Genomic DNA, 27,848 nt, shown 5'->3' with positions numbered 1-27,848 from the left:
GTGTGTATGTGTGTGTGTGTATGTGTGTGTGTGTGTGTGTGTGTGTATGTGTATGTGTGTATGTGTGTGTGTATGTGTACTCACCTAGTTGTACTCACCTAGTTGAGGTTGCGGGGGTCGAGTCCGAGCTCCTGGCCCCGCCTCTTCACTGGTCGCTACTAGGTCACTCTCCCTGAGCCGTGAGCTTTATCATACCTCTGCTTAAAGCTATGTATGGATCCTGCCTCCACTACATCGCTTACCAAACTATTCCACTTACTGACTACTCTGTGGCTGAAGAAATACTTCCTAACATCCCTGTGATTCATCTGTGTCTTCAGCTTCCAACTGTGTCCCCTTGTTACTGTGTCCAATCTCTGGAACATCCTGTCTTTGTCCACCTTGTCAATTCCTCTCAGTATTTTGTATGTCGTTATCATGTCCCCCCTATCTCTCCTGTCCTCCAGTGTCGTCAGGTTGATTTCCCTTAACCTCTCCTCGTAGGACATACCTCTTAGCTCTGGGACTAGTCTTGTTGCAAACCTTTGCACTTTCTCTAGTTTCTTTACGTGCTTGGCTAGGTGTGGGTGTATGTGTGTGTGTGTGTGTGTGTGTGTGTGTGTGTGTGTGTGTGTGTGTGTGTGTGTGTTCAATGCTCTGTTTATCATATATATAAAGATTATTTTTAATTTCCAATGGTTTCAACACTTAATTCCTCTTCTGATACATTCCACTCATCAACTTCTCTGAAAATACTATTATTCGACTATCCTTTCAACTCCACTTATTTCCTCCATTTGCAACTGTGGCTTCTTGTTATCAGCGTTGCAGGTGCAAAGAAATCTTTATCAACATTTCTCAACATCCTGTCAAGATCTGGCAGGTGGCTATCAGGTCTCGACCTTCCCAGCTATCAACCAACATGATCAATTTCACTGTTTCCAACCTTACATCATAATTAACGTTGCTCAACTCTGACAGCTCCTCTGTCGTTGCTCAACTCTGACAGCTCCTCTGTCGTTGCTCAACTCTGACAGCTCCTCTGTCGTTGCTCAACTCTGACAGCTCCTCTGTCGTTGCTCAACTCTGACAGCTCCTCTGTCGTTGCTCAACTCTGACAGCTCCTCTGTCGTTGCTCAACTCTGACAGCTCCTCTGTCGTTGCTCAACTCTGACAGCTCCTCTGTCGTTGCTCAACTCTGACAGCTCCTCTGTCGTTGCTCAACTCTGACAGCTCCTCTGTCGTTGCTCAACTCTGACAGCTCCTCTGTCGTTGCTCAACTCTGACAGCTCCTCTGTCGTTGCTCAACTCTGACAGCTCCTCTGTCGTTGCTCAACTCTGACAGCTCCTCTGTCGTTGCTCAACTCTGACAGCTCCTCTGTCGTTGCTCAACTCTGACAGCTCCTCTGTCGTTGCTCAACTCTGACAGCTCCTCTGTCGTTGCTCAACTCTGACAGCTCCTCTGTCGTTGCTCAACTCTGACAGCTCCTCTGTCGTTGCTCAACTCTGACAGCTCCTCTGTCGTTGCTCAACTCTGACAGCTCCTCTGTCGTTGCTCAACTCTGACAGCTCCTCTGTCGTTGCTCAACTCTGACAGCTCCTCTGTCGTTGCTCAACTCTGACAGCTCCTCTGTCGTTGCTCAACTCTGACAGCTCCTCTGTCGTTGCTCAACTCTGACAGCTCCTCTGTCGTTGCTCAACTCTGACAGCTCCTCTGTCGTTGCTCAACTCTGACAGCTCCTCTGTCGTTGCTCAACTCTGACAGCTCCTCTGTCGTTGCTCAACTCTGACAGCTCCTCTGTCGTTGCTCAACTCTGACAGCTCCTCTGTCGTTGCTCAACTCTGACAGCTCCTCTGTCGTTGCTCAACTCTGACAGCTCCTCTGTCGTTGCTCAACTCTGACAGCTCCTCTGTCGTTGCTCAACTCTGACAGCTCCTCTGTCGTTGCTCAACTCTGACAGCTCCTCTGTCATTGCTCAACTCTGACAGCTCCTCTGTCGTTGCTCAACTCTGACAGCTCCTCTGTCGTTGCTCAACTCTGACAGCTCCTCTGTCGTTGCTCAACTCTGACAGCTCCTCTGTCGTTGCTCAACTCTGACAGCTCCTCTGTCGTTGCTCAACTCTGACAGCTCCTCTGTCGTTGCTCAACTCTGACAGCTCCTCTGTCGTTGCTTAACTCTGACAGCTCCTCTGTCGTTGCTCAACTCTGACAGCTCCTCTGTCGTTGCTCAACTCTGACAGCTCCTCTGTCGTTGCTCAACTCTGACAGCTCCTCTGTCGTTGCTCAACTCTGACAGCTCCTCTGTCGTTGCTCAACTCTGACAGCTCCTCTGTCGTTGCTCAACTCTGACAGCTCCTCTGTCGTTGCTCAACTCTGACAGCTCCTCTGTCGTTGCTCAACTCTGACAGCTCCTCTGTCGTTGCTCAACTCTGACAGCTCCTCTGTCGTTGCTCAACTCTGACAGCTCCTCTGTCGTTGCTCAACTCTGACAGCTCCTCTGTCGTTGCTCAACTCTGACAGCTCCTCTGTCGTTGCTCAACTTTGACAGCTCCTCTGTCGTTGCTCAACTCTGACAGCTCCTCTGTCGTTGCTTAACTCTGACAGCTCCTCTGTCGTTGCTCAACTCTGACAGCTCCTCTGTCGTTGCTCAACTCTGACAGCTCCTCTGTCGTTGCTTAACTCTGACAGCTCCTCTGTCGTTGCTCAACTCTGACAGCTCCTCTGTCGTTGCTCAACTCTGACAGCTCCTCTGTCGTTGCTCAACTCTGACAGCTCCTCTGTCGTTGCTCAACTCTGACAGCTCCTCTGTCGTTGCTTAACTCTGACAGCTCCTCTGTCGTTGCTCAACTCTGACAGCTCCTCTGTCGTTGCTCAACTCTGACAGCTCCTCTGTCGTTGCTCAACTCTGACAGCTCCTCTGTCGTTGCTCAACTCTGACAGCTCCTCTGTCGTTGCTCAACTCTGACAGCTCCTCTGTCGTTGCTCAACTCTGACAGCTCCTCTGTCGTTGCTCAACTCTGACAGCTCCTCTGTCAAAATCTTTCTAACTTATCTGCATATTCCAATTTCGACTTAATAAAGGCATATAAACAACTTGCCTAACACTGCACCATATAGCTGGCTGCAGTTTTTTTTCCCTTAATAATAACTCCTCTGTCCCTCTATGTGATATGTAGAGAAATCTTGTCACATAGTTTACGTTCCTCATGCTTACGTTCTTCAGAGTTGACGTTCCTCATGCTTACGTTCTTCATAGTTTACGTTCCTCATGCTTACGTTCTTCATAGTTTACGTTCCTCATGCTTACGTTCTTCATAGTTTACGTTCCTCATGCTTACGTTCTTCATAGTTTACGTTCCTCATGCTTACGTTCTTCATAGTTTACGTTCCTCATGCTTACGTTCTTCATAGTTTACGTTCCTCATGCTTACGTTCTTCATAGTTTACGTTCCTCATGCTTACGTTCTTCATAGTTTACGTTCCTCATGCTTACGTTCTTCATAGTTTACGTTCCTCATGCTTACGTTCTTCATAGTTTACGTTCCTCATGCTTACGTTCTTCATAGTTTACGTTCCTCATGCTTACGTTCTTCATAGTTTACGTTCCTCATGCTTACGTTCTTCATAGTTTACGTTCCTCATGCTTACGTTCTTCATAGTTTACGTTCCTCATGCTTACGTTCTTCATAGTTTACGTTCCTCATGCTTACGTTCTTCATAGTTTACGTTCCTCATGCTTACGTTCTTCATAGTTTACGTTCCTCATGCTTACGTTCTTCATAGTTTACGTTCCTCATGCTTACGTTCTTCATAGTTTACGTTCCTCATGCTTACGTTCTTCATAGTTTACGTTCCTCATGCTTACGTTCTTCATAGTTTACGTTCCTCATGCTTACGTTCTTCATAGTTTACGTTCCTCATGCTTACGTTCTTCATAGTTTACGTTCCTCATGCTTACGTTCTTCATAGTTTACGTTCCTCATGCTTACGTTCTTCATAGTTTACGTTCCTCATGCTTACGTTCTTCATAGTTTACGTTCCTCATGCTTACGTTCTTCATAGATTGCGTTCTTTCACTTTCTCCCGTTTCCGTTATATGGTATTTATATTCCTTTATCCAGCCATCACTCCATGTGGTCCATGTATCCAGGGCCTCTTGTCAAGATTTTCAGTCATTTTTATTATTAATTTTGCAAGATTTCTTTTGCATCGTGTGATAGCGTATTTATATAATTATTATTTTTTCTGGTAATTCATTTATATAAATTACAAACGTTACCGTGGAGAGGACAGAGACTGCTTGTGTGTGTGTGTGTGTGTGTGTATATATATATATATACATGTGTGTGTGTGTGTGTGTATGTGTTCTCCTGTGCCTAATATACACGTAAAGTCGAGGAGCCGGGTCGAGAAAGCGGGTATAGGGGGCGGGTAGATGGTCGGGTGCATGAAGCGGGTAGAGGGAGCGGGTAGAGGGGCGGGTCGAGGGGGCGGGGCACTCACCGGGCATCCCTGGCTGGCCTGCCGGGCGCATGAACTACTACTGAGCTCACAAGAACTAACATTATTATACAACCTTTATACTCTTGGCCAGGAGCAATAATTGCCTGTAGGGGGGAGAGGGGGGGGAATCTACTTCAGATATATCTCAATGTCCTCGTGAAAGGGTCTGGGCAGGTGGGTGTGATGGGCAGTGAGGGCATCATCACCTGCATATGTGTGATGCCAATGTGACTAGGGTGAGCGGGTAAGGGCCGCCCTGGCATACTGCCCTCCCTTCTGCAACGAAATCTCAGGCAGTGGTCAACCTCAGCTCCGGCGAGAGAGGCAGCACTACCGGCTCTCACGCCCCCGTCGCGCACACACACACACTTATACACCCTCACTCGGGCAGGCCAGGAGCCCAGTCAGCCCTACTGGGCATCAGTCACCTACTCTCAGTTATCACAGGCGGGCGCTAGTGCGCTCGGACCTGTGCCTCATCCCTACAGACTCGGAGCATACCCTAGTTGCTACACTTAACATGCCTCTCCTCAGGTCTTCCCATCAGTGTACAACGTGCAGGTAGTCCCGTGCGCACGACAGCAGCGACAGCAACGTGTATGTGCTTGCAACATTGCCCAAGCAAGTGGTGACAGTGAAAGCTGTTTGTGGCAACAGTGGCCGTGATCGGCAAAATTAGTGTGTTTTGGAACAATGGAGGAGACAGATGGACGCTGGTGCCGTCTTTCTTAAATCTGCGTGTCGAGTGTGGCTCTTCGTCTAGTGTGGCCCAGGTGATGAAACCACAGTACGGGAGAGGAGAAGAGGTGGCTTGCTACTCCACAGCCTCCACCATGACCTTCCACTCACACGGGAACCCTTCCTTGGAGCACGGCGGCAGACTGAGTCAAAACCTGGAAGCGAAACCAATGTGACCCTCGTTAAGAGGTTTCGAAAACAGGAGTCGAAAGTGATACTTTAAAAAAAAAATTACTAGAGATAAAAACAGAATTATTACTGCCAAAAGGTGTTTGCAAGCAGTGTGTATTTACACTGATGCTGCAGTGCTTGGGATGAAAGGTGTTGCAAGCAAGTGTTGCAAGCAGCAAGGATTACGCTAGAAGCAGCAGAAGTTTTATACACGTGCAGATATCTTGTACAGAGAGTATAGCGTTTGTGTTTAGTGTGTGCACAGAGAAAGAGATAAAATAAGTGTTGAAGCAGTGTAGTGTTTTGTGAAGAGTTGCTCTGCGGTGCTGAGTACTGTGGTGCTGAGTGCTGTGGTACTGAGTGCTGTGGTACTGAGTGCTGTAGTACTAAGTGCTGTGGTACTGAGTGCTGTGGTACTGAGTGCTGTGGTACTGAGTGCTGCGGTACTGAGTGCTGCTGTGTTGAGTGCTGCTGTGCTGAGTGCTGCCAACTCCACAGCCGGCCCGCAGCATCATGGCTTGCTGAACCCTGCCCCACCATGAGGTAAGTACAACCACATTCTCACTCCCTGCTCAGATGAGCACTTTTAATTAATATTATTGTATGTATCATTGTGTGTGTGTGTGTGTGTGTGTGTGTGTGTGTGTGTGTGTGTGTGTGTGTGTGTGTGTGTGTGTGTGTGTATGTGTATGTATGATCCTGGTGCTGGGGTCAAGACCTTGCTCCCCCAGTGTCAACACTGGAAGGGAATACTTACCAGTTGCCGGCAAATGGAAACCTCTGCAGATACGTGAAAAAACTCCGGGGATTCCACACACACCGGTATTCCCCAGCTATTTGCTCCGGATAACTGCTACAATGACACATCTGGCCAGAGATGAATCTTGACTGCCTCTTTTCCCCGTCCCATGATTAAGTCCATCTGCTGAATGCAATACTACCAATAACTGAATTTACCGGTGGGGTCCTGACCGTTCCTCATCCCTCCATGATGCAAGAAGCTGTACTCTGGCCATTCCTCGCCCCCCATGATGCAAGAAGCTGTACTCTGGCCATTCCTCGTCTCCCAAGATGCAAGAAGCTGTACTCTGGCCATTCCTCGTCTCCCATGATGCAAGAAGCTGTACTCTGGCAGTTCCTCGTCCCCCACGATGCAGGAAGCTGGTATTCTGGCCTCCCTCTCTCGTCCCACTGAACTCTGATCTCAGCAGATATAACGAAATCGTTCGTGTTCGGTTTGAGAAGATTGGAAATGAGAAGCCGTGTCTCTTCGGGAACTAATGCAAGAATTATCAGAAATTGTGTGTACTCACCTAGTTGTGGTTGTAGGGGTCGAATCATAGCTTCTGGAAGCGCCTCTTCACTGGCCTCTACTGGGTCACTCTCCTCGCATTATGAGCTTTATCATACCTCTGCTTAAAGCTATGAATGGATCCTGCCTCCACTACATCCCTTCCCAAACTATTCCACTTCCTGACTACTCTGCGTGTGTGTGTGTGTATGTGTGTGTGTACTCACCTAATTGTGCTCACCTAATTGTGATTGCACGGGTCGAGACTCAGTTCCTGGCCCCGCCTCTTCACACACACGCTGTGTGTGTGCTTGTATCATTCTGGTTCTCGTGTATGTGTGCTGGTGTTGTTCTAGTGATCGTGTGTGCGTTTGTGCGTGTGCTTGTATTGTTCCGGTGCTTGTGTGTATGTACTTGAGTCGTTCCGATGTTCGTGTACGTGCTTGGGTCATTCCAGTGTCCGTGCCTGAGCATCTACAGAACGTGAACCACCCCTATATAGTAGAAAACGAACACAGTTCTGGCTACCGCTTTGCTCTCTCTCTCTCTCTCTCTCTCTCTCTCTCTCTCTCTCTCTCTCTCTCTCTCTCTCTCTCTCTCTCTCTCTCTCTCTCTCTCTCTCTCTCTCTCTCTCTCTCTCTCTTTACACAGGGTTTTACTTTATTTACAAGCTAGGAGATGTTGCCTACATCAAATTATATGAAAACCTTTCTTACTGTTATGAGACATACCAATAGGGAACAGGGTAAAATTGTTACAATCTCCCTCTTGCAGCAATTTTAGCTTATTTTTTGCACTTCTGCTGTCTCCAGTGCGATGTTTACCCCTCAAGACATCCAGTCTTCAAAGAGGGCGTGTTCTTGATGCTGGTAACGGCCCTTGATCCGCGAAACTGAAACTGCCTCCATCCATTCCTTAGATCAGACGCTGATTACCTCCACAGTCCCCCCTCCTCTCAGGAGCTGTGATCCCCTGGTGGTGGGCTGGTGCTCAACACTGCTACAATCTACATCCAAGACTCTTGTTTATGTGGAGAGAGATAGGGGACACAGTGCTGTGTGTTGAGGCTGGCCCAGTGCATCTTCACACACACTCACATTGAGCTGATAAGAATGGGGACTGATAACCCCACCTCTAAACAGCTTTAACTCTCCGTCGAGATTGCAAGATGAAGGCTACGCCAGTGAAGATGGTGAATCAGAGAGGAGGTTTTAATCTCTAGAAGACGGAGGATCGAACCTCCAGCACCTCTTATGTAGAAAAAATTGCAAAAGTTTGCACCGAAACTGGTCTTAGAGCCGAAGGGTAAGAACTGTGAGGAGAGGCCAGAGGAGCTAAACCTGACGACACTAGAGGACATAAGGGCCAGAGGTGACATAATTACGATGTACAAAATATTTAGAGGAATTGACAGAATGGGACTGGGAGAGTCTGTTCAAGAGGAGGGTCTCAGGTACACGAGGTCACAACTGAAAGTGAAAAGCACATATAGGTCACAGTGATGTTGGGAAATATTTCTTTATCCTTAGAGTGGTCAAGAAGCGCATCGACCTAGACAGCGAAGTGGTAGAGGCAGAATCCATACATAGTTTTTGGACTAGGCATGATAGGACTCACGCAGCCAGTAAATAGCGCACCCAGTAACAGCCAGTAGAGAGACGGGGTCAGAAGCTAGGTCTCGAACCCTACAACCACAATTAGGTAAGCATTTACAGCAACCAAGACAGTACCTGTGCACACAGCAGCCAGGACAGTACCTGTGCACCTGTCTCATGACGGAGCAGGTTTGCTAAAGAGTCCTGTGTTCGTACTCTGAGAGTCCAGGTTAGGAGTATATAACATTCTAAGTAAACAGTAAGACTTTCAATAAAAACAAAAGAATGTGTGTGTTTGTGTGTGTGTGTGTGTGTGTGTGTGCGTATGTCTGACGTAATAGTGTGTGTGTGTGTGTGTATGTCTGTCGTGTTAGTGTACTCACCTAGTTGTACTCACCTAGTGGAGGTTGCGGGGGTCGAGTCCGAGCTCCTGGCCCCGCCTCTTCACTGATCGCTACCAGGTCACTCTCTCTGAGCCTTGAGCTTTATCATACCTCTGCTTAAAGCTATGTATGGATCCTGCCTCCACTACATCGCTTCCCAAACTATTCAACTTACTGACTACTCTGTGGCTGAAGAAATACTTCCTAACATCCCTGTGATTCATCTGTGTCTTCAGCTTCCAACTGTGTCCCCTTGTTACTGTGTCCAATCTCTGGAACATCCTGTCTTTGTCCACCTTGTCAATTCCTCTCAGTATTTTGTATGTCGTTATCATGTCCCCCCTATCTCTCCTGTCCTCCAGTGTCGTCAGGTTGATTTCCCTTAACCTCTCCTCGTAGGACATACCTCTTAGCTCTGGGACTAGTCTTGTTGCAAACCTTTGCACTTTCTCTAGTTTCTTCACGTGCTTGGCTAGGTGTGGGTTCCAAACTGGTGCCGCATACTCCAATATGGGCCTAACGTACACGGTGTACAGGGTCCTGAACGATTCCTTATTAAGATGTCGGAATGCTGTTCTGAGGTTTGCTAGGCGCCCATATGCTGCAGCAGTTATTTGGTTGATGTGCGCTTCAGGAGATGTGCCTGGTGTTATACTCACCCCAAGATCTTTTTCCTTGAGTGAGGTTTGTAGTCTCTGGCCCCCTAGACTGTACTCCGTCTGCGGCCTTCTTTGTGTGTGTGTGTGTGTGTTCACCTGCTTGTACTCACTTTCTTGTGATATAGCTCCTAGCTTCGCCTCTTCACTGGTCGTTACTAGGTTCAATCTCTCCCTGCTCCAAGAGCTTTATCGTACCTCTTTTCAAAGCTTTGTATGGATCCTGCCTCCACTACATTACTCTCCAGATTGTTCCACTTCCTGACACGTCTATTACCGAAGAAATACTTTTCAGCAGCCCTGTGAGTCTTCTGTGTTTTCACCTTACAATTGTGACCTCTAGTTGCTGTGTCCCATCTCACTGCCCAGTATTTTATGTGCTGATATCATGTCCAGTCCTTCCCTCCCATCCTCCAGTGTCGTCAGGTTGATTTCCCTTAACCTCTCGTCGTAGGATATACCCCTTAGCTCCGGGACTAGTCTTCTTCTAAACCTTCGCACTTTCTTGCAACCTGTCCAGATCCCTTTGTAGTCCTACCTGATCCTCATCCGTTCGAATTATCCGTATATTAACTTCACATCATCTGCAAACAGAGACACCTCTAAATCTATCCCTTAAGCAACACTGGCTCTAGGACTGACCCTTGAGGAACCCCGCTCGTCACAGGTGTCCACGCTGACACCTCGTCACGTAGCATCGCTCGTTGTTTCCTTCCTGTTAGGAATTCCCTGATCCATTGCAGTGCCTTTCCTATTATTCCTGTTAATCTCTTTTGTGGAACTCTGTCGAAAGCCGTGTGTATGTGTGTGTGTGTGTATACTCACCTATTTGTGGTTGCAGGGGTCGATTCATAGCTCCTGGCCCCGCTTCTTCACTGATTACTACTAGGTCCTCTCTCTGCATGTTTTATGTATGGTTCCTGCCTCCACTAAGCCACTTGCCAGACTATTCCACTTCCTGACAACTCTATGACTGAAGAAATACTTCCTAATATCCCTTAAACTCACCTGAGTCTTCAACTTCGAATTGTGACCCCTTGTTACTGTGTCCCATCTCTGGAACATCCTGTCTCTGTCCACCTTGTCAATTCCTCGCAGTATTTTGTATGTCGTTATAATGTCTTCCCTGACCCTCCTGTCCTGTGTATGTGTGTGTGTGTGTGTCAATATATATATATATATATATATATATATATATATATATATATATATATATATATATATATATATATATATATATATATATATATATAAAACATGCGCTCAGAGAATCACAAAGTCACGTGATTGTACGAATAATTTAAAACCACTTGAGAGCTGAGAAAGAGTTTGGCAAACATTCAGATGATCCCCTCCCTTACCCAGCCAGCCACGAGCCTGTCTAGCCAGCCAGCCAACCAGCCATGAGGCTGTCTAGCCAGCCAGCCAACCAGCAAGCCATGAGCCTGTCTAGCCAGCCAACTAGCCAGCCATGAGCCTGTCTAGCCAGCCATGACTCTGTCTAGCCAGCCATGAGCCTGTCTAGCCAGCCAACTAGCCAGCCATGAGCCTGTCTAGCCAGCCATGACTCTTTCTAGCCAGCCATGAGCCTGTGTAGCCAGCCATGAGCCTGCCTAGCCAGCCATGACTCTTTCTAGCCAGCCATGAGCCTGTGTAGCCAGCCATGAGCCTGTGTAGCCAGCCATGAGCCTGTCTAGCTAGCCATGACTCTTTCTAGCCAGCCATGAGCCTGTGTAGCCAGCCATGAGCCTGTGTAGCCAGCCATGAGCCTGTCTAGCCAGCCATGAGCCTGTCTAGCCAGCCATGACTCTTTCTAGCCAGCCATGAGCCTGTGTAGCCAGCCATGAGCCTGTGTAGCCAGCCATGAGCCTGTCTAGCTAGCCATGACTCTTTCTAGCCAGCCATGAGCCTGTGTAGCCAGCCATGAGCCTGTCTAGCCAGCCATGAGCCTGTCTAGCTAGCCAGTCAGCCAGCCATGAGCCAGCTCCCCAGCCAGCCAGCCTGCCAGTTGGCCAGTCAAACAGCCAGCCAGAAAGTGAGTCAGTCAGCCAACCATGAGCGAGACAGCCAGTCAGCCAGTCAGCCAGTCAGCCAGTCAGCCAGTCAGCCAGTCAGCCATGAGACTGGCCACCCAGGTAGAAGCAGGAACTACAGGACTGAAATAATATTGGAAATTTGTAATGAAGAAGAGGGAGAGAAGGGAGAAGAGGGAGAAGAGGGAGGAGAGGGAGAAGAGGGAGAGAAGGGAAAGAGGGAGAAGAGGGAGAAGAGGGAGAAGAGGGAGAAGAGGGAGAGAAGGGAGAAGAGGGAGAAGAGGGAGAAGAGGGAGAAGAGGGAGAAGAGGGAGAAGAGGGAGAAGAGGGAGAAGAGGGAGCAGAGGGAGAAGAGGGAGAAGAGGGAGAAGAGGGAGAAGAGGGAGAAGAGGGAGAAGAGGGAGAGGAGGGAGAGGAGGGAGAAGAGGGAGAAGAGGGAGAAGAGGGAGAAGAGGGAGAAGAGGGAGAGGAGGGAGAAGAGGGAGAGGAGGGAGAAGAGGGAGAAGAGGGAGAAGAGGGAGAGGAGGGGTGAATTGGGTGTAGCGAGGGGGCGTGGGGGCTAGGGTGGGGGGCTTTGAACGGGGAGCGGTTTGAGGAGGGGTGGCCAGTGGCATGGAGGTCGGGTTTAGGGGGACGGGGTTTGGTTGATAAGGTGGTTGGGTGACAGGGGGAGGGTACGGGGTGAGGTTTCACAGACCTGTAGGGGTTAGGGGTGGGGTTTATTGTTGTGTTACAGTGGTTCTAAACAGATAGAACCGTCTGAATGAACGTGACTGTTCACACACGTCACGTTCTCCCCACCAGTCTCTCGTGTCCTCCTCCTCCCCATCAGTCTCTCGTGTCCTCCTCCTCCCCACCAGTCTCTCGTGTCCTCCTCCTCCCCACCAGTCTCTCGTGTCCTCCTCCTCCCCACCAGTCTCTCGTGTCCTCCTCCTCCCCACCAGTCTCTCGTGTCCTCCTCCTCCCCACCAGTCTCTCGTGTCCTCCTCCTCCCCACCAGTCTCTCGTGTCCTCCTCCTCCCCACCAGTCTCTCGTGTCCTCCTCCTCCCCACCAGTCTCTCGTGTCCTCCTCCTCCCCACCAGTCTCTCGTGTCCTCCTCCTCCCCACCAGTCTCTCGTGTCCTCCTCCTCCCCACCAGTCTCTCGTGTCCTCCTCCTCCCCACCAGTCTCTCGTGTCCTCCTCCTCCCCACCAGTCTCTCGTGTCCTCCTCCTCCCCACCAGTCTCTCGTGTCCTCCTCCTCCCCACCAGTCTCTCGTGTCCTCCTCCTCCCCACCAGTCTCTCGTGTCCTCCTCCTCCCCATCATTACATCACCACAAACACTCGTACAGTGTGGGTGTCCTAGTCTTAAACTGTGTGTTTGTTGGTGTTTGTGTCTGATCACCGACCTGCATTAGTGGGGGTTCGAGTCTCGGTTCTTAGACTCACCTCTTAAGCTACTACTACTACTACTTCTACTACTACTACTACTACTACTACTACTACTACTGTCACTACTACTACTACTACTACTACTACTACTACTACTACTACTGTCACTACTACTACTACTACTACTACTACTACTACTACTACTACTACTACTACTGTCACTACTACTACTACTACTACTACTACTATTTCTACTACTACTACTACTACTACTATCACTACTACTACTACTACTACTACTACTACTACTACTACTACTACTACTACTACTACTGCTGCTGCTACTACTACTACTACTACTATTTCTACTACTACTACTACTACTACTATTCTACTACTACTACTACCACTACACTCCCACAACTACTACCACACCACCTACCACCACCACCACCATCACCACTACTACCACCACTACACTACCACCTACACAACCACTACTACACTACCACCACCACCTCACCTGCCACCACCACCATCACCACCACCACCATCACCTACCACTCCACTCCACCACCACCTCACCACCACTACACTGTCACTACTACATACTACTACCTACCACTACCACACTACCACTACCACACTCATACTACCACACCACTACACTGTCACTACTACCTACACTACACTACTACTATTTCTACTACTACTACCTACTCACCACTATCACGCCTACTACTATCACTACTACTACTATCACCTACTACACTACTACCTTACTGTCACCTACTACTACTACTACTACTGTACCACTACTACTACTACTACCTACTGTCACTACTACTACTACTGTCACACTTATTACTACTACTACTACTGTCACTACTACACCTACTACATTACTTCTACTACAAATACCTATCACTACTTACTACTACTACTATCATTACTACTACTACTACTACCACTGTCACCTACTACCTTACTACTACACGTCACCACTTACTACCACTACTACTACCTACTGTCACTACTACCACATACTACCTACTACCTACTACGTCACCATCCACTACTACCATTACCTATTATCATTACTACTACCACCACCTTACTACCACCACTACCACCACTATACCACTACTGTCACACACTACCACTGTCACCACTACTTCACCACCACTACCACCTACTACCATACCACCACTACCACTACCACTGTCAGTACCTACTACCTACCTACTGTCACCACTACACTACCACTACTACACTACTACCTACTACACTACCACTAATCACTGTCACTACTACTACACTACCTCCACTACTACTTACTACTGTCACCACTACTGTCACTACTACTCACTACTACTACTGCACCACTACTACTACCACTACTACTGTCACCTACTACTACCTACTACACTACTACTACCACTGTCACCACACACCACTACTACACTGTCACCACCACCACACTACTACCACCACACTACCACCACTACCACCACTACTACCACCACTACTACCACCACTACCACTACACACTACTCACCACTACTACTACACTACTACTACCACCACTGTCACCACTACCACTACTACTACCTACCACTACCACTGTCACCACCTACCACCATTCCACTACCACTGTCACCACTACTGTCACCACTACTACACCACCACTACCTACTACTACTACACACTACTACCATCACCTACTACTACTACACTACTACTACTGTCACTACATTCCACTACACTACTACCACTACTCCACTGTCACCACTACCACTACCACTACTACTACCTACTGGTCACCTACCACCACTACTACACACCCACCAGTCACAACCACTACTACCACTGTCACTACCACTGTCACCACTACTACCACCACTACACTACTACCACTACCACTACCCCACCATCACCACTACCACTACACTCACACACTACCACCACTGTCACCACCACCACCACTACCACCACCACCACTGCTCACCACCACCACCACCACCTCCACTACCACCACCACCACACCACTGTCACCACCACCACTACCACCACACACCACCACTGTCACCACCACCACCACTACCACCACTGTCAGCACCTACTCACTCACCACTCACTACCTCCACACTACCTACATCACCACCACACCACTACTACTACAATGTCACTACTACTACTACTACTACTCACTACCACTACCTACTGTCACCTACATACACTACTACTACCACTACCACTGTCACCACACTACCACTACTACTACTACCACTGTCACCACTATCACTACTACCACTACCACTGTCACCACTACCACCTACCACTACCACTGTCACACCACCACTACCACCACACCACCACCGTCACCACTACTGTCACCACACACTACTACTACACTACACCACATGCTCACCACTACACCACTACTCACCTACTACTGTCACTACTACTACTACTACTACTACTACTACCTACAGTGTTGCTAGCTCCTGGACTCTTGGGTCCTCTCATACTCTAAGTTGTATCATATACTTGTAGAAATAAAGATTATTATTATTATTATTATTATCATTATCATTATTATTATTATTATTATTATTATTATTATTATTATTATTATTATTATTATTATTATTATTATTATTATTATTATTATTATTATTATTATTATTATTATTATTATTACATTATTGTATTAATAATTATTATTATTAATTATTATTATTATTATTATTATTATTATTATTATTATTATTATTGATTATTATTATTATTATTATTATTATTATTATTATTATTATTATTATATTATTATTATTATTATTATTGAGATTATTAGATATTAGATATAGAGAGAGAGAGAGAGAGAGAGTGAGAGAGAGAGAGAGAGAGAGAGAGAGAGAGAGAGAGAGAGAGAGAGAGAGAGAGAGAGTGAGAGAGAGAGAGAGTGAGAGAGAGAGAGAGAGAGGGAGAGAGAGCGAGATAGAGAGTGAGAGAGAGAGTGAGAGAGAGAGAGAGAGAGAGAGAGAGAGAGAGAGAGAGAGAGAGAGAGAGAGATTTTTATTATTATTATTATTATTATTATTATTATTATTATTAGATATTTATTATTATTAGATTATTAGATTATTATTAGATTAGAGAGATTGAGATACATAATTATTATTATTATTATTATTATTATTATTTTATTATTATTATTACATTACATATTATTATTATTATTATTATATATATTATTACATTATTATTATATATATTATTACATTATTATTATTATTATTATATTATTATATTATTATTATTAGTATTATTATATTAGATAGATATTATTATTATTATTAGATTATTATTATTACATTAGAGATTATTATTATTATTAGTTATTATTACATATTATTATTATTATACATTATTATATTATTATTATAACTATTATTATTAGGTATTATTATTATTATTATTATTATTATTATTATTATTATTATTATTATTATTATTATTATTATTATTATTATTATTATTATTATTATTATTATTATTATTATATTACATTATTATTATAAGTATTATTATTATTATTATTATTATTATTATTATTATTATTATTATTATTATTATATTACATTATTATTATTATTATTACATTATTATATTTATTATTATTATTATTATTATATTTATTATTATTATTATTATTATTATTATTATTATTATTATTATAATTATTATTATTATTATTATTATTATTATTATTATTATTATTATTAGTAATAATAATAATAATATTATTATTATTATAATTATTATTATTATTATTATTATTATTATTATTATTATTAGTAATAATAATAATAATATAATTATTATTATAATTATGGGGTTTGCCTCAGCCACTTGCTCATTCTGTTCTATTTTCTTACTATATTAAGACTAAACGTTCATTTCCTAACTCTGTTGTGGCTCACTTACCTTCTTCCACTCGCGTCATCTGTTGTGGCTCACTTACCTTCTTCCACTCGCGTCATCTGTTGTGGCTCACTTACCTTCTTCCACTCGCGTCATCTGTTGTGGCTCACTTACCTTCTTCCACTCGCGTCATCTGTTGTACTCACTTAATTCTCTTCCACTCGCGTCATCTGTTGTGGCTCACTCTTACCTCTTCCACTCGCCGTCCTGTTGTGGCTCACTTTACCTTCTTCCACCTGCGTCATCTGTTGTGGCTCACTTTACCTCTTCCACTCGCGTCATCTGTTAGGGTTTCACTTCATCTTCTTCCACTCGCGTCATCTGCTGTGGCTCAATTTCTACCTTCTTCCACTCATGTCATCTGTGCCAGGGCTCATTTACCTTCTTCCACCTCGCGTCAATTGTTGTGGCTCACTTCTAACACCTTCTTCCACTCATGTCATCTGTTGTGGCTCACTCTGACTCTCTTCCACCTCGCGTCATCTGTCAGGCTCACTTCTACCTCTCTCTTCCACCTCGCGTCATCTGTTGTGGCTCACTTTTACCTTCTTCCACTGCGTCATCTGTTAGGCTCATTTGTTTCTTCCACTATCATCTGTTGTGGCTCACTTACCTTCTTCCACTCGCGTCATCTGTTGCTCACTTACTCCTTCACTCGCGTCATCTGTTGTGGCTCACTTACCTTCTTCCACCTCGCGTCATCTGTTGTGGGCTCACTTACCTTCTCTTCCACTCGCGTCATCTGTTGGCTCACTTACTTTTCTTCCACTCGCGTCATCTGTTGTGGCTCACTCTTACCTTCTTTCCACTCGCGTCATCTGTTGTACCACTTTACCTTCTTCCACTCGCGTCATCTGTTGTGGCTCACTTACCTTCTTCCACTCATGTCATCTGTTGTGGCTCAATTTACCTTCTTCCACCGCGTCATCTGTTGTGCTCACTTACCTTCTTCCACTCGCGTCATCTGTTGTGGCTCACTTACCTCTCTTCCACTCGCGTCATCTGTTGTGCTCACTTACCTTCTTCCACTCGCGTCATCTGTTGTGGCTCATCATTCTTCCACTGCGTCATCTGTTGTGGCTCACTTACCTTTCTTCCATCAGCCATCTGTTGTATTCACTTACCTTCTTCCACTTCCGCGTCATCTGTTGTGGCTCACTTACCTTCTTCCCACTCGCGTCATCTGCTGTGGCTCACTTACCTTCTTCCGTTCTCGCGTCATCTGTTGTGGCTCACTTACCTTCTCTTCCACTCGCGTCATCTGTTGTGGCTCACTTACCTTCTTCCACTCGCGCTTCATCTGTTGTGGCTCACTCTACTCCTTCTTCCACTCGCGTCATCTGTTGTGGCTCACTTCATCTTCTTCCACTCTCGCGTCATCTGTTGTGGCTCACTTACCTCTTCCACTCGCGTCATCTGCCAGGCTCACTATTTCTCCACTCGCGTCATCTGGTTGTGCTCACTTCTACCTTCTTCCACTCGCGTCATCTGTCAGGCTCACTTATTTCCACTTTCACGCGTCATCTGTTGTGGCTCACTTTACCTTCTTCCACTCGCGTCATCTGTTGTGGGCTCACTCATCTTCTTCCACTCGCGTCATCTGTTGTGGCTCACTTAACTTCTTCCACTCGCGTCATCTGTTGTGGCTCACGCATCTTCTTCCACTCGCGTCATCTGTTGTATTCACTTACCTCTCTTCCACTGCGTCATCTGTTGTGGCTCACTTACCTTCTTCCACTCGCGTCATCTGTTGTGGCTCACTATTTCCTTCTTCCACTATGTCATCTGTTGTGGCTCACTTAATTTTCTTCCACTCGCGTCATCTGTTGTGGCTCACTTATTTCTTCCACTCGCGTCATCTGTTGTGGTTTCACTTCTACCTTCTTTCCACTGTCATCTGTTGTGGCTCACTTACCTTCTTCCCACTCGGGTGTCATCTGTGTAGTGGCCACTTACCTTCTTCCACTCTGCGTCATCTGTTGTGGCTCACTTAACTTCTTTCCACTATGTCATCTGTCAGGCTCACTTACCTTCTCTTCCACTCATGTCATCTGTTGTGGCCACTTACCTTTCTTCCCACTCGCGTCATCTGTTGTGGCTCACTTACCTTCTTCCACTAAGTGTCATCTGTTGTGGCTCACTTGTCTTCTCTTCCACTCGCGTCATCTGTTGTGGCTCACTTACCTTTCTTCCACTCGCGTCATCTGTTAGCTCACTTATTTTCTCTTCCACTTTCGCGTCATCTGTTGTGGCTCACTTGTCTTCTTCCACTCGCGTCTGTTGTGGCTCACTTACCTTCTTCCACTTCGCGTCATCTGTTGTGGCTCACTACCTTCTTCCACTCGCGCCATCTGTTGTGGCTCACTTACCTTCTTCCACTCGGCATGTCATCTGTTGTGCTCACTTACCTTCTTCCACTCGCGTCATCTGTTGTGGCTCACTTACCTCTTCCACTGCGTCATCTGTTGTGGCTCACTTACCTTCTTTCCACCGCCATAGTCATCTGTGGCTCACTCTTACCTTCTTCCACTTTTGCGTCATCTGTTGTGGCTCACTTACTTCCTCCTCTCTTCCACCGCGCGTCATCTGTTGTGGTCACTTACCTTCTTCCACTCGGGCGTCATCTGTTGTGGCTCACTTTACCTTCTTCCACTTCGCGTGTCATCTGTTGTGGCTCACTTTCATTTCTTCCACTCGTGTCATCTGTTGTGCTCACGACCTTCTTCCACTATGTCATCTGTTGTGGTGGCTCACTTACCTTCTTCCACCGCGTCATCTGTTGTGGCTCATTTACCTTCTTCCACTCGCGTCATCTGGTTGGCTCATTTACCTCTCTCTTCCACTCAAGTGTCATCTGTTGTATTCACTTACCTTTCCAATTCTCGCGTCATCTGTTGTGCTCACTTACCTTCTTCCACTCGCGTCATCTGTAGGCTCACTTACCTTCTTCCACTCGCGTCATCCGGTTGTGGCTCACTTAACTTCTTCCACTCGCGTCATCTGTTGTGGCTCACTTACCTTCTTCCACTCGCGTGTCATCTTGCCGTGGCTCATTACCTTCTTCCACTCGCGTCATCTGTTGTGGCTCACTTATCTTCCTTCCACTCGCGTCATCTGCTGTGGCTCACTTACCTTCTTCCATCAGCGCCATCCGGTTGTGCTCACTTACCTTCCACTCGCGTCATCTGTTGTGGTCACTTCCTATTTTTCTCTTCCACTCAAGTGTCATCTGCTGTGGCTCACTTACCTTTCTTCCACTCGCGTCATCTGTTGTGGCTCACTTACCTTCTTCCACTCTCGCGTCAATCTGTTGTGGCTCACTTACCTTCTTCCACTCGCGTCATCTGTCAGGCTCACTTCACCTTCTTCCACCGCGTCATCTGTTGTGGCTTCACTTACCTTCTCCACTCGCGTCATCTGTTGTGGCTCACTTTGATTTCTTCCACTCGCGTCATCTGTTGTGGCTCACTTACCTTCTCTTCCACTCCGCGTCATCTGTTGTGGCTCACTTACCTTCTTCCACTCAAGTGTCATCTGTTGTGGCTCACTTACCTTCTTCCACTCGCGTCATCTGTTGTGGCTCACTTACCTTCTTCCACCTTCGCGTCATCTGTTGTGGCTCACTTTCATATTCTTCTTCCACTGCGTCATCTGTTGTGGCTCACTTACCTTCTTCCACTCGCGTCATCTGTTGTGGCTCACTTACCTTCCACTCGCGTCATCTGTTGTGGCCTGCCACCTTCTTCCACTAAGTGTCATCTGTTGTGGCTTCACTTTCTATTCTTCCACTCATGTCATCTGCTGTTGCGGCTCACTTCTACCTTTCTTCCACTCATGTCATCTGTTGTGGCTCACTTATCTTCTTCCACTGCGTCTCATCTGTTGTGGCTCACTTCACCTTCTTCCACCTTCGCGTCATCTGTTGTGGCTCATTTACCTTCTTCCACTGCGTCATCTGTTGTGGCTCACTTACCTTCTTCCACTCGCGTCATCTGTTGCGGCTCACTTACCTCTTCCACTCATGTCATCTGTTGTGGCTCACTTACCTTCTTCCACTCTCGGGTGTCATCTGTTGTGGCTCACTTACCTTCTTCCACTCTGCGTCATCTGTTGTGTCTACTTACCTTCTTCCACTCAAGTGTCATCTGTTGTGGCTCACTTACCTTCTTTCCACTGCGTCATCTGTTGTGGCTCACCATTCCACTCGCCATCTGTTGTGGTCACTTACCTTCTTCCACTCGCGTCATCTGTTGTGGCTCACTATCTTCTTCCACTCGCGTCATCTGTTGTGGCTCACTTATTTCCTTCTTCCACTGCGTCATCTGTCAGGCTCACTTTACCTTCTTCTCGCGTCATCTGTTGCGGCTCACTTACCTTCTTCCACTCGCGTCATCTGTTGTACTCACTTACCTCTCCACTCGCGTCATCTGTTGTGGCTCACTTCATTCTTCCACTCGCACATCTGTTGTGCTCACTTACCTTTCCACTCGCGTCATCTGGTTGTGGCTCATTTCACTTCTTCCACTCGCGTCATCTGTTGTGGCTCACTTCTACTTCCTTCCACTCCGGTGTCATCTGTCAGGCTCACTTTACTTTCTCTTCCACTCGCGTCATCTGCAGGCTCACTTACCTTCTTCCACTCTGCGTCATCTGTTGTGGCTCACTTACCTTCTTCCACTCAAGTGTCATCTGCCAGGCTCACTCTACCTTCTTCCACTCAAGGTCATCTGTCAGGGTTCACTTACCTTCTCTTCCTCCACTCGCGTCATCTGTTGTGGCTCTCACTTACCTTCTCTCCACTGCTGTCATCTGTTGTGGCTCACTTACTCTCTCTTCCCACTCGCGTCATCTGGTTAGGTCACTTTACCTTCTTCACTGGGCGTCATCTGTTGTGGCTCATTTCATCTTCTTCCACTCGTCTTCATCTGTTGTGGCTCACTTACCTTCTTCCACTCTCGCGTCATCTGTTGTGGCTCTCAATTTACCTTCTTCCACTCGCGTCATCTGTTGTGGCTCACTTCTACCTTCTTCCACTCGCGTCATCTGTTGTGGCTCACTTACCTTCTTCCACTCGCGTCAATCTGGTTGTGTGGCTCACTTTACCTTCTTCCACTGCGTCATCTGTTGTGGCTCACTTATTCCTTCTTCCACTGCGTCATCTGTTGTGGCTCACTTACCTTCTTTCCACTCAAGGTCATCTGTGGCTCACTTATCTTCCACTCGCGCCATCTGTTGTGGCTCACTTCATCTTCTTCATCATAAGCCATCTGTTGTACCACTTACCTTCTCTTCCACTCGCGTCATCTGTTAGGCTCACTTACCTTCTCTTCCACTCTCATGTCATCTGTTGTGGCTCACTTACTTTCTTCCACTCATACACATCTGTTGTGGCTCACTTACCTTCTTCCACTATGTCATCTGGTTGTGGCTCACGACTCTTCCATCATGTCATCTGTTGTGGCTCACTTACTCCTTCTTCCACTCGCGTCATCTGTTGTGGCTCACTTACCTTCTTCCACTCGTCATCTGTTGTGGCTTCACTTACTCCTTCTTCCACTGCGTCATCTGTTGTGGCTCACTTACCTTCTTCCACTCAAGTGTCATCTGTCAGGGCTCACTACCTTCTCCCACTCGCGTCATCTGTTGTGGCTCACTTACCTTCTTCCACTCATGTCATCTGTTGTGGCTCACTTACCTTCTTCCACTCGCGTCATCTGCGCCAGGCTCACTTACCTTCTTCCACTCAAGTCATCTGTTGTGGCTCACTTACCTTCTTCCAATTCTCATGTCATCCAGTTCACTTACCTTCTTCCACTCAAGGTCATCTGTCAGGGCTCACTTAACTCTTTCCACTCGCGTCATCTGTTGTATCATCATTTCTTCCACTGCGCACCTGTTGTACTACTTACCTTCTTCCACTCGCGTCATCTGTTGTGGCTCACTTACCTTCTTCCACTCGCGTCATCTGCTGTGGCTCACTTTACCTTCTTCCATCATGTCATCTGTTGTGGCTCTGTTTTCCACTCGCGTCATCTGTCAGGTTCTCAATTTACCTCTTCCACCTCGCGTCATCTGGGTTGTGGCTCACTTACCTCTTCCACCGCGTCGTCTGGTTGTGGCTCACGATCTTCTTCCACTTCGCGTCATCTGTAGTGGCTCACTTACCTTCCACTCGCGTCATCTGTAGTGGCTCACTTAACTTTTCCACTCGCGTCATCTGTCAGGCTCACTTACCTTCTCTTCCACTCGTCATCTGTTGTGGCTCACTTTACCTCTTCCACCATGTCATCTGTTGTGTCACTTACTTCCACTGTTAAACATCTGTTGTAGGCTCACTACCTTCTTCCACTTCATGTCATCTGTTGTGGCTCACTTACTTCCTCTTCCACTCAAGTGTCATCTGTTGTGGCTCACTCTACCTTCTTCCACTCATGTCATCTGTTGTGGCTCACTTACCTCTTCCACTCAAGTGTCATCTGTTGTGGTCACTTACCTCTTCCACTCGCGTCATCTGTTGTGGCTCACTTACCTTCTCCACTGGGCAATATCTGTTGTGGCTCACTCTACCTTCTTCCACTGCGTCATCTGTTGTGCTCACTTTACCTCTTCCTTTTTACTCGCGTCATCTGTTGTGGCTCACTTACCTCTTCCACACCAAGTGTCATCTGTTGTGGCTCACTTCTACCTTCTTCCACTCGCGTCATCTGTTGTGGCTCACTTACCTTCTTCCACTCGCGTCATCTGTTGTGGAGCGCTTACCTTCTTCCACTCGCTTCATCTGTTTGTGGCTCACTTACCTTCTTCCTTACCTTCTTCGCGTCATCTGTTGTGGCTCACTTACCTTCTTCCACTCGCGTCATCTGTTGTGGCTCACTTACCTTCTTCCACTCGCGTCATCTGTTGTGGCTCACTTACCTTCTTCCACTCGCGTCATCTGTTGTGGCTCACTTACCTTCTTCCACTCGCGTCATCTGTTGTGGCTCACTTACCTTCTTCCACTCGCGTCATCTGTTGTGGCTCACTTACCTTCTTCCACTCGCGTCATCTGTTGTGGCTCACTTACCTTCTTCCACTCGCGTCATCTGTTGTGGCTCACTTACCTTCTTCCACTCGCGTCATCTGTTGTGGCTCACTTACCTTCTTCCACTCGCGTCATCTGTTGTGGCTCACTTACCTTCTTCCACTCGCGTCATCTGTTGTGGCTCACTTACCTTCTTCCACTCGCGTCATCTGTTGTGGCTCACTTACCTTCTTCCACTCGCGTCATCTGTTGTGGCTCACTTACCTTCTTCCACTCGCGTCATCTGTTGTGGCTCACTTACCTTCTTCCACTCGCGTCATCTGTTGTGGCTCACTTACCTTCTTCCACTCGCGTCATCTGTTGTGGCTCACTTACCTTCTTCCACTCGCGTCATCTGTTGTGGCTCACTTACCTTCTTCCACTCGCGTCATCTGTTGTGGCTCACTTACCTTCTTCCACTCGCGTCATCTGTTGTGGCTCACTTACCTTCTTCCACTCGCGTCATCTGTTGTGGCTCACTTACCTTCTTCCACTCGCGTCATCTGTTGTGGCTCACTTACCTTCTTCCACTCGCGTCATCTGTTGTGGCTCACTTACCTTCTTCCACTCGCGTCATCTGTTGTGGCTCACTTACCTTCTTCCACTCGCGTCATCTGTTGTGGCTCACTTACCTTCTTCCACTCGCGTCATCTGTTGTGGCTCACTTACCTTCTTCCACTCGCGTCATCTGTTGTGGCTCACTTACCTTCTTCCACTCGCGTCATCTGTTGTGGCTCACTTACCTTCTTCCACTCGCGTCATCTGTTGTGGCTCACTTACCTTCTTCCACTCGCGTCATCTGTTGTGGCTCACTTACCTTCTTCCACTCGCGTCATCTGTTGTGGCTCACTTACCTTCTTCCACTCGCGTCATCTGTTGTGGCTCACTTACCTTCTTCCACTCGCGTCATCTGTTGTGGCTCACTTACCTTCTTCCACTCGCGTCATCTGTTGTGGCTCACTTACCTTCTTCCACTCGCGTCATCTGTTGTGGCTCACTTACCTTCTTCCACTCGCGTCATCTGTTGTGGCTCACTTACCTTCTTCCACTCGCGTCATCTGTTGTGGCTCACTTACCTTCTTCCACTCGCGTCATCTGTTGTGGCTCACTTACCTTCTTCCACTCGCGTCATCTGTTGTGGCTCACTTACCTTCTTCCACTCGCGTCATCTGTTGTGGCTCACTTACCTTCTTCCACTCGCGTCATCTGTTGTGGCTCACTTACCTTCTTCCACTCGCGTCATCTGTTGTGGCTCACTTACCTTCTTCCACTCGCGTCATCTGTTGTGGCTCACTTACCTTCTTCCACTCGCGTCATCTGTTGTGGCTCACTTACCTTCTTCCACTCGCGTCATCTGTTGTGGCTCACTTACCTTCTTCCACTCGCGTCATCTGTTGTGGCTCACTTACCTTCTTCCACTCGCGTCATCTGTTGTGGCTCACTTACCTTCTTCCACTCGCGTCATCTGTTGTGGCTCACTTACCTTCTTCCACTCGCGTCATCTGTTGTGGCTCACTTACCTTCTTCCACTCGCGTCATCTGTTGTGGCTCACTTACCTTCTTCCACTCGCGTCATCTGTTGTGGCTCACTTACCTTCTTCCACTCGCGTCATCTGTTGTGGCTCACTTACCTTCTTCCACTCGCGTCATCTGTTGTGGCTCACTTACCTTCTTCCACTCGCGTCATCTGTTGTGGCTCACTTACCTTCTTCCACTCGCGTCATCTGTTGTGGCTCACTTACCTTCTTCCACTCGCGTCATCTGTTGTGGCTCACTTACCTTCTTCCACTCGCGTCATCTGTTGTGGCTCACTTACCTTCTTCCACTCGCGTCATCTGTTGTGGCTCACTTACCTTCTTCCACTCGCGTCATCTGTTGTGGCTCACTTACCTTCTTCCACTCGCGTCATCTGTTGTGGCTCACTTACCTTCTTCCACTCGCGTCATCTGTTGTGGCTCACTTACCTTCTTCCACTCGCGTCATCTGTTGTGGCTCACTTACCTTCTTCCACTCGCGTCATCTGTTGTGGCTCACTTACCTTCTTCCACTCGCGTCATCTGTTGTGGCTCACTTACCTTCTTCCACTCGCGTCATCTGTTGTGGCTCACTTACCTTCTTCCACTCGCGTCATCTGTTGTGGCTCACTTACCTTCTTCCACTCGCGTCATCTGTTGTGGCTCACTTACCTTCTTCCACTCGCGTCATCTGTTGTGGCTCACTTACCTTCTTCCACTCGCGTCATCGCTCTTACCTTCTTCCACTCGCGTCATCTGTTGTGGCTCACTTACCTTCTTCCACTCGCGTCATCTGTTGTGGCTCACTTACCTTCTTCCACTCGCGTCATCTGTTGTGGCTCACTTACCTTCTTCCACTCGCGTCATCTGTTGTGGCTCACTTACCTTCTTCCACTCGCGTCATCTGTTGTGGCTCACTTACCTTCTTCCACTCGCGTCATCTGTTGTGGCTCACTTACCTTCTTCCACTCGCGTCATCTGTTGTGGCTCACTTACCTTCTTCCACTCGCGTCATCTGTTGTGGCTCACTTACCTTCTTCCACTCGCGTCATCTGTTGTGGCTCACTTACCTTCTTCCACTCGCGTCATCTGTTGTGGCTCACTTACCTTCTTCCACTCGCGTCATCTGTTGTGGCTCACTTACCTTCTTCCACTCGCGTCATCTGTTGTGGCTCACTTACCTTCTTCCACTCGCGTCATCTGTTGTGGCTCACTTACCTTCTTCCACTCGCGTCATCTGTTGTGGCTCACTTACCTTCTTCCACTCGCGTCATCTGTTGTGGCTCACTTACCTTCTTCCACTCGCGTCATCTGTTGTGGCTCACTTACCTTCTTCCACTCGCGTCATCTGTTGTGGCTCACTTACCTTCTTCCACTCGCGTCATCTGTTTGTGGCTCACTTACCTTCTTCCACTCGCGTCATCTGTTGTGGCTCACTTACCTTCTTCCACTCGCGTCATCTGTTGTGGCTCACTTACCTTCTTCCACTCGCGTCATCTGTTGTGGCTCACTTACCTTCTTCCACTCGCGTCATCTGTTGTGGCTCACTTACCTTCTTCCACTCGCGTCATCTGTTGTGGCTCACTTACCTTCTTCCACTCGCGTCATCTGTTGTGGCTCACTTACCTTCTTCCACTCGCGTCATCTGTTGTGGCTCACTTACCTTCTTCCACTCGCGTCATCTGTTGTGGCTCACTTACCTTCTTCCACTCGCGTCATCTGTTGTGGCTCACTTACCTTCTTCCACTCGCGTCATCTGTTGTGGCTCACTTACCTTCTTCCACTCGCGTCATCTGTTGTGGCTCACTTACCTTCTTCCACTCGCGTCATCTGTTGTGGCTCACTTACCTTCTTCCACTCGCGTCATCTGTTGTGGCTCACTTACCTTCTTCCACTCGCGTCATCTGTTGTGGCTCACTTACCTTCTTCCACTCGCGTCATCTGTTGTGGCTCACTTACCTTCTTCCACTCGCGTCATCTGTTGTGGCTCACTTACCTTCTTCCACTCGCGTCATCTGTTGTGGCTCACTTACCTTCTTCCACTCGCGTCATCTGTTGTGGCTCACTTACCTTCTTCCACTCGCGTCATCTGTTGTGGCTCACTTACCTTCTTCCACTCGCGTCATCTGTTGTGGCTCACTTACCTTCTTCCACTCGCGTCATCTGTTGCTCAATTACCTTCTTCCAGTCTGGTCATCTGTTGTGGCTCACTTACCTTCTTCCACTCGCGTCATCTGTTGTGGCTCACTTACCTTCTTCCACTCGCGTCATCTGTTGTGGCTCACTTACCTTCTTCCACTCGCGTCATCTGTTGTGGCTCACTTACCTTCTTCCACTCGCGTCATCTGTTGTGGCTCACTTACCTTCTTCCACTCGCGTCATCTGTTGTGGCTCACTTACCTTCTTCCACTCGCGTCATCTGTTGTGGCTCACTTACCTTCTTCCACTCGCGTCATCTGTTGTGGCTCACTTACCTTCTTCCACTCGCGTCATCTGTTGTGGCTCACTTACCTTCTTCCACTCGCGTCCATCTGTTGTGGCTCACTTACCTTCTTCCACTCGCG

The 27,848-nt window shown here is 47.3% G+C and overlaps 1 protein-coding gene across 1 annotated transcript in view; it reads left to right on the top strand.

Moving 5' to 3' along the window:
• The first annotated feature begins 4,440 nt into the window (after nucleotides 1-4,440).
• Nucleotides 4,441-27,848, top strand: part of LOC128691847 (nucleolar protein 58) — a 656,314-nt gene continuing 632,906 nt past the window's right edge. The window contains exon 1 of the mRNA XM_053780771.2: nucleotides 4,441-5,935. The gene's annotated coding sequence lies outside the window, so the exon portion shown is untranslated. The remainder of the gene's footprint in view (nucleotides 5,936-27,848) is intronic.

The sequence above is a fragment of the Cherax quadricarinatus genome, chromosome 6 (genome assembly GCF_038502225.1).
Source record: "Cherax quadricarinatus isolate ZL_2023a chromosome 6, ASM3850222v1, whole genome shotgun sequence".
Classification (NCBI taxonomy): domain Eukaryota; kingdom Metazoa; phylum Arthropoda; class Malacostraca; order Decapoda; family Parastacidae; genus Cherax; species Cherax quadricarinatus.
This window is presented reverse-complemented; position numbering and strand designations above follow the sequence as displayed.